Here is a 7,850-nt window from a genome sequence, read left to right as displayed (position 1 = left end):
CTTTTCCAGGGTCTGTCCTTCCAGTGAGCACTCAGGGCTGATTTCCTTCAGAATGGATAGGTTTGATCTTCTTGCAGTCCATGGGACTCTCAAGAGTCTCCTCCAGGACCATAATTCAAAAGCATCAATTCTTCAGCGATCAGCCTTCTTTATGGTCCAGCTCTCACTACTGGGAAAACCATAGCTTTAACTGTATGGACCTTTGTTGGCAAGGTGATGTCTCTGCTTTTTAAGATGCTGTCTAGGTTTGTCATTGCTTTTCTCCCAAGAAGCAGGCATCTTTTAATTTCGTGGCTGCTGTCACCAGTAGAACTGGTAGAGTACAGTAGAACTGTAGCTTCGGTACTTATCCTTCTGATGTCATAGTGCAACACAACCTTAAAAAAAAAAAACCCAACTTAATCTCCAAACTAGTGCTGTGTTGATATTTCTGACCCCAGGAGTAAAAGAAATCAGCCTCAAATTCTGGGTGAAGGGGTGAGAGCTTCACATGGCATAAAACTGGTGTAGGGTTATAGTATATATAGGACCAGAGGACTCAAAACAAATCGCTTAAAATATGTGCTACAGAAGGATGATTTCCCCATTCACCCTTCTATGGACTTACAACTGTAGAAATATATTTGGATACAATTTAAATAAAAGCTCTTTTGAAATACTATACTTCCCGAGGGCAAACCTGTTTACGTTGGTATTGCTCAAAGCAAGCTTTCTGTAAGTGTGGTTTTAACTCTTCCACGCATGGGAAACAAGATCCATTTGGGTTGATGATGCAGCAAGAAGCTTGAAAGTAGAGTCTGTTCACATAGACCAGGAGTGGTCAAATATTGTTTCTGTCAAGGGCTTTCTGTTTGGTAGTTTTGCCCTACCAATTTGTTCTCAGACAACTGCAGAAGCCATACAATCAGGGGATAAAGTTTGTTTATTAAAAAAAAAAAACATTTTCCTTTAGCAAATAGCAGACCCTCCAAATGTCCCTATTTTCCACAGTCCCAGATTTACAGAATCCACCCTGGTTTCTGATGTGATTCTGGGATTTCCCGTTCTTCCTTAGGATGTTCCTATTTTCATCAGAGAAATGTTGGAGACTTTGGATTTATCCAACCCCCGAGCCATCTGAAGGCAGCCCTACATAGTGCACTTTTTTAATGTTTAATGTTTTATTATGTTTTTATCTGTGTTGGAAGCTGCCCAGAGTTGTTGGGGCAACCCAGTCAGATGGGTGGGGTATAAATAGTAACATTATTATTATTATGGAATAGGATGTCCCCATTTTCATTGGAGAAAAGTAGGAGGGCATGAGATAGAATCCTTCCCCTTCCAATTATTCTGAAACTATCCAGGAAGAAGGCATGAAATGCTTTTAAAAAGCAGACAAAATATTAACAAACAGGAATGAAGGTAATCTGGTGGCATAGAAGACACATCCAGGAGTTTCTGGAAGGCCACATAATATGAGGCTGGTGTCCATATATGGCCACAGGTCACTGAATGTGACTTACCTCTGATGTGAATCAAAGTGGCAATATGATTACCAAGCACCTGCTAAGTGTGCAATCCATGATTAAACTCTTGTCCAATGAGCATGAGTGCTAACACTTTATTTGTTTTTAAGTCCTTCACTGAAAAAGCAACTAGACATTATGTGTCCCACCCACCCACTCCCATCCCAATATGCTCCCTTTTCTATAGGCCACCTGTTCTTTATTCTTTATTTAGCCCTACAACCTAGCATTCCTTTCTCAAGTTCATTTTGGAAAGCAACTTGATTAGAAAATGCCACCCTGGTAATGTATTCAGTTTAAGCACCGCTAATGTTCCGACACGCATAATATGTCATTTTCTTAAAGTTTCACCAGGCGCTCCTTATTTTGGAGCTCCTCAGGTGCCAACCTTTCCTTTATTGTGTTGGTATGATTATTCAGCTACCACAGCAGGATTAGAGGCAGATCACGGCAGAGGGGAAATTGCTCTGAAAATGTTACATCTGTACACAGCCGAGGTTGATAATTTGAAACTTCTCTGAAACTTTCCGCTGATGTCTTCTTTCTTTCTTTCTTTCTTTCTTTCTTTCTTTCTTTCTTTCTTTCTTTCTTTCTCTCTCTCTCTCTCTCTCTCTCTCTCTCTCCTTTCCACAACATTCCAACTTAGAAAAGATTCACACAGAAAAGAGCCAGCTTTATCTTGCCAGCCTGTTTTTAATTATTTGGGAAGAAAATGCACTGCGATCCAGTAGAATGCCACAGATTAATTAACAAAGCTATATGGAAACCACATGCTTAATATGTAATTATCTTTTTCTGTGCTCTTGGCTGGCAAGGAAACTAACGCAGAGCTGTCACTAGCAGCACTGAATACTGAATCCAAACATGGATCTTATAAGATTTAAGTGACAGGCCTTGCTGAATAATTTCCATGTATCTGCTAAGAAATGGCTTGCTGAAGAATTTTGAGTACCAGGGCATGTATTATTGAAATTGCTGTGTAAAACACTTTGTTTTTTTGCTCAGTAAATCTTGTGTTACTTTTCAGCCATGAATAATGCAAGGGTGCTTTGAGTAGGAAAGTTTCTCTTTCTTTACTGAATCCAAATTAGCAGCTATTTTTGAACGTAGTCGTAAACCGACATACCTGTACATCAGTTAATTGGTCATCGAAATTTACTGCTGTTGCACAGAAACCCAGATTGCATTTCACAACTTTAGAAGGCAGGAAACTAATTTTGTGAATATTATGATCTGGGGCATGTTGTGGTGATGCTTAGGCTTGCTGAATCGCATTGCTCAAGACCAAGCTACCCAAAGTGCTTTTGATTTGAAAGAACCTGAAGTGAAATTAAATTATTTGCTCCTATCCCTTATCAAATTGATCTATAAATCTAGGGCTGCTATATGTCCGGATTTCAAAGGCGGAATTGATGCATGGGGGAATTTGCAAAAGGCGGAACTTTGTCCTGGATCTTAGACAAAAATATATATTAAAAAAATGTGTTTTTGTAAAAAAAGAAAAGCTCAATAACCTTCAGGTTTTCCTTTTAAAAAGCTCAATAATTTCAGTGATTTCCTAAAAAACAACTTTTGGGGTGACCTGGTTTTTACTTTTTGAAATATGGCAAGCCTAAATTAAATCTGAAAAGCATTAGTCATTTCAGAAATTTGGATGAAGCAGATTGGTTCACAGTGGGGCCACATTCATGCTGTTTGTATTTAGTAATTATGCAACAAGATGGCTGTCAGAAGATCTGAAGGTCTGAGGTTATGAGACCTTAGATCCAGGTAAGCAACTTCTTTCAGATCACAGGGCTCAGACCCTCAACCTTTGTGGGGGGTGGACGCAAAACAGAAGAGTGTGTGGCAAAGAAGGTGACCCTGACCTTTGTACAGTAGACAATGACTGCTCCCCACATTAAAAGGGGGCACCCTTTGCGTGGTCGCACGCAGCCCCCTGGGACCCTATGCAGCACCATTAACACAGGCTTGGCTTGGCCTTCCCAGGTGGGATACCTGGAGGTCTCTGCCTACCTCAGCCAGTTGCCCAATCCCGCCTGGGAAGGCGTTGCTAAGGTGATCAGGCCAGGTAGGGGAGGGACTACCAGCCCACACAGTAGGGGAGGATCTTACCTGGGAATCCTCAGTTGGCTCCAGAGCTTCTCCCATCCTACCCACCCTCAGCTAAAACTTCTTTTACAGGTTAACCTTTCCTCCACAGGTACCCGGGTGCTGCTACATCAAGGTCACTGTTGAAGGGCTGGAAAGGAATTCTCCTGCATTGGCAGGTTTGCCTTTCCCATAGCAAAACGTCACAACTTTGGTGGTATCAAGCCTTGGATGGAATCCTTTAGTCTATCTTCCCTGAATGGGGGGGGGCGGGCGTGCAGCGGTGACCCACGCCCCCATCCTCTTTGTGGCGGTGATACCAGGGTTCCCCGTTAAAGGGGTTGTTTGAGGGGAGGCTCTGGCCATACACCTAGAGGTCATCATTGCTCTCCCCTGTGATGGCAGTGTAACAGGGGCGGGCTCTCTCTGCTTGAACATTTGTTCTCCAAATCTAGCCTATTCCCCCCCCCCCCACACACACACACTGGATAACCCTGATGTTCCCCAGATCCCCGGCGGGGGACTGGGAGGGATAAATGCCCAATGCCTGAGCCAAGGTCTACCCACATCTGAAACATAATAAGGTTGTGGCCAATTTTAATCCTGTAGCACGTTGTCCTGAGTCGTTATTCCACACGGGGGCCGCCCAGGTTTGGGGGACTCTGCCCTGTCCACACAACAAAGTATGAGGCTTTGACACACAACTGTTCTCTGTCTTGGCAAACAGGAGACATCATTGGTTCCAAGGACACACTCTAGCCAGGCAAATGTGCTTAAGCAGGGGCTGTGAGAAGTGTGGCCTGGGGAGAAGGCTTGGCCTTTAAGAGACCCAAGAGCCAAATAGTGAAGGCTGGAGGGCTAAATTCGGCCCTTAGGCCTAAGGTTCTGCATATCATAGAGTTGGAAGGAACCTAGAGTTTCATCTGGTCCAATCTCCTGCAATGCAGTAATAAGCATCTGCCCCATATGGGGATCAACCCTCCAGCCAACTGAGCTATCCAGCTGCAGTTCATAGTATTGGGGATTTGACTTGGGAAATAAATAGCTAATTTCCATAATTTGGACTTTCCCTTCCTTCTTAGCTTACGTTAGCCATACCAGATTCTGAATCAGGACTGCAAACTTGAATAAAATATTTTTTTTGGGGGGGGGGTGTCAGGTAAGCCCTGCCCAGCATAATCAGCCACAAGACATGGCACATACTCCCCTTTCAAATGGCAACATGCATCAACTTTTGACCCTCTCAAATATTTCTAACCGAGCTATCAGAGATGAAAAACATTTTTCCCCTATTTCATACATTCCAGCATAACTTCTCATTGTCTTTCATAATAGCACTTTGGGTGTTCAGAGGTTTGTCCAAATATAGAAAGGTCTAGTGCATGCATTGGCAAACTAAGGCCTGGGGGCAAGATAATGCCCGCCCGGGTCGTAAATCCAATCTGTGGAGCCTGCCATTTGCTCGGTCAGTTGCCCTGCCATGCCGGTTTAGCTCAGGTTTAGCTCTATGGAGAGGTGCTTTCCCGGGACTACATCTCCCAGCATGCTCCGAGATTGCTCAGAGTTCTGTGATGCTGGCCAATCTGAAGTCTTAGCAACCTCAGGTCTCCTCTCAATTAGCCCATTTGATGTGAGCCGGCGGCCAATGGCGACCCTTCCCGAAGCTCGCTGCTCCAATCAGGGCGAGGTGCAGGGCAGGGTGCCTTGTTGACGTCTAGCTCTGAGAAGGGAGGAAGAGAAGTGAAGGGGCAGGAAGATGTGGGAGCAGAGAGCCTGTGAGGAGGGGGGAGGAGGAGGAGGAGGAGGAGGACGCCTCTGTGCTGCTCGGTGATGGCCCATTAGCAGCATGGTCATTGACACCCTGGGATAGGGGCCCTTAATGGGAGAGTGGCTGCGGCCCCTCCGCGCAAGCTGAGACCCAGCACTGGCAGGGTGCCCCCTCCCCAGCCCAGCCCGCTCCATCTGAACATGGTGAGTGGAGGTATTTCAGCCGCTCTGTCTCCAAGGGAGGGAAGGCGTGTGTGCGTGTGTGTGCACGTGGTCCAGCCCACCACAAGTTCTGAGGAACAGTGAACCAGCCCCCCACAGAAAAAGTTTGCTGACCCCTGGTCTAGTGACATCACCTGACATCCACATCTTCTTCTATGGCTAGCATCACACTTGGCCATGTGAAAAGAGCAACTAGCAACCAACCCACTCACAGTTCCTGTTTTGCAAGCTCTGATGCCACATAGTTCAGACTGATATTGTGTGGGCATATCAGCAGCCAATGGGACTCCAGAAGTAGGAACTGCTTCCGGTAGGTGGAGCCCCTGCTTCTGCATGTTTATATATAGATTATCTCTGCATCTTGTGTGTTGTTTGAGTATCAAATGCATGTGGCTTCTGGAACAGAACTTGTGGTCTAATTTAAAGCATGGGGTGCTGCCCCATGCTTCACATTTATTGGTAGTGATCATCTTGAAGAAGAATCTGTTACAAGCTACGACATGGCTAGATTTCATTTTTTTTTAAAAAAAAATCTAGTATTGCTATTGGTTTGTGTTTGGGCTTCTTAACTGATAATGACCGCTCCTCACATCAAATGGGGGAGCCTTTTGTGTGGTTGTGCGCAGCCCCCTTAATCCCATGCAGCTCCTGGTAGTACGGACTGGCTTCGCCATCCCCAGGCTGGATACCTGGAGGTCTCTGCCTATCGCCCACCTGGGTAGGTGTTGCCAGGGGACTGGCCAGGTAAGGGGAGGGACCGCCCTGCCCACACAACAGAAGGTGAATCTTACCTGTGAAGTGTATTTGATGGGGGGATGTCTTCTTTTAATTTGGAAAATAAAACCAGAAAGAGGGGAACATGATAGGAATATGTAACATTATGTATGGTGTGGAGAAAGTAGGCAAAGAGATCTCTGATTTCTCCCACTCTGTCCCTCCCCCTCTCTCCACTCTCAAGATACTGGAATCTGGGCTTATCCAAATGAAACTGAAGATTCAGGATGTGCTGCTCTCCTGATCTCCCTCCTGTAATGAGCTGGGGGAAACAGTGGTCTGACGCCACATACCTCTCAATGCCCTGTTGAAATCAGTAAGTCAGGTTTTCATTTTTTTTTTTTTATAAATATTTATTAAGATTTTTAAAGAAAAAAGAAAAAAGTACATTAATAATAAACAGTATTATTTTGCTTTAACAAAGTTTCCTGTCATCTTTGAACTTCCTCACGCCTCCCGCTCCCATTTACGTCATTAATAAATTTTTGTCAAGCAAATTATCATCTTATTTCCAACTTGTATACCAATAAACCAGGGCTGGAACTGCCTGATAACAGTAACAATCAGCTTGCAGACCCAAGCAGTTGGATACAATAACTGGGAAAATCTGAGAGGTACGAACTTTGCTACTTTTTAACATCAACTGAAGTACCAGCAAGCACTGTTTTGAGACATTGTGACTATATATTACCAACTCTGCTAAAAACTAAATTTGGAAGGTTTTTGGACTTTAACTTTTACTTTTGAGTAATCCTTCCGAGAAGACATTTTAGGCTCCCCCTAGAGGTTTTTGGACTGAACGGCAGTGACTTTATTTTACTTTCTATTTCTTGGCCTGCTGGCTGAGTGCTGCACCTGGCTTGTCTCTTTCTCATGGGAACAGTCAGTTTGACCTTGACTATTAGATAAGTTTGGAATGAGTGGCGCAAAGAAAAAGGAGATTAAGGAGACTAAGGAAAAAGAACAAAGACCAAGAACGAGACAAACAACTTTAGCCTCAACTTTACAGCAACGTAGATCATCTGTGCCTATTTTACTCTCTGAAGAAGAAGCGGCCTCCTTGCCACAGGCAGGGGGAGGAGAGACAGAGGATTTGCAATTGGAGGATATGGCCTCAGGATCAGCTTCTTCTATTTTAGAAAAAATCTATGAAAAATTGGAATCTTTGGACAAGAGAGTGGAATCTTTGGACAAGAAGGCCGACGAGCAAACTGCGAAAATAGATCAGAACACAGAATGCCTAAATAGAATAACTGGGCAGGTGGCACAGAACACTCAATTGATTGCAAAATTGGAGGAGGCTTCAGGGGAAAATAGGAAATTGGTTGAAGACACGAGCCAAAGACTTGGACAATTGGAAAAAGAAGTAAGACCACTCAACAAACAAGTGGGTGAACATCAGACCTATCTTTCGATGATTGAATTGAAGAATAGGGAGACTAATTTAAGGATAAGATCTGTATCTGAAGTAGAGGAAGACAAACTGGCTGA

This window comes from Podarcis melisellensis (genome assembly GCF_964234715.1).
Source record: "Podarcis melisellensis genome assembly, chromosome: 4".
NCBI lineage: Eukaryota > Metazoa > Chordata > Lepidosauria > Squamata > Lacertidae > Podarcis > Podarcis melisellensis.
Note: the sequence above shows the minus strand (reverse complement) of the source record.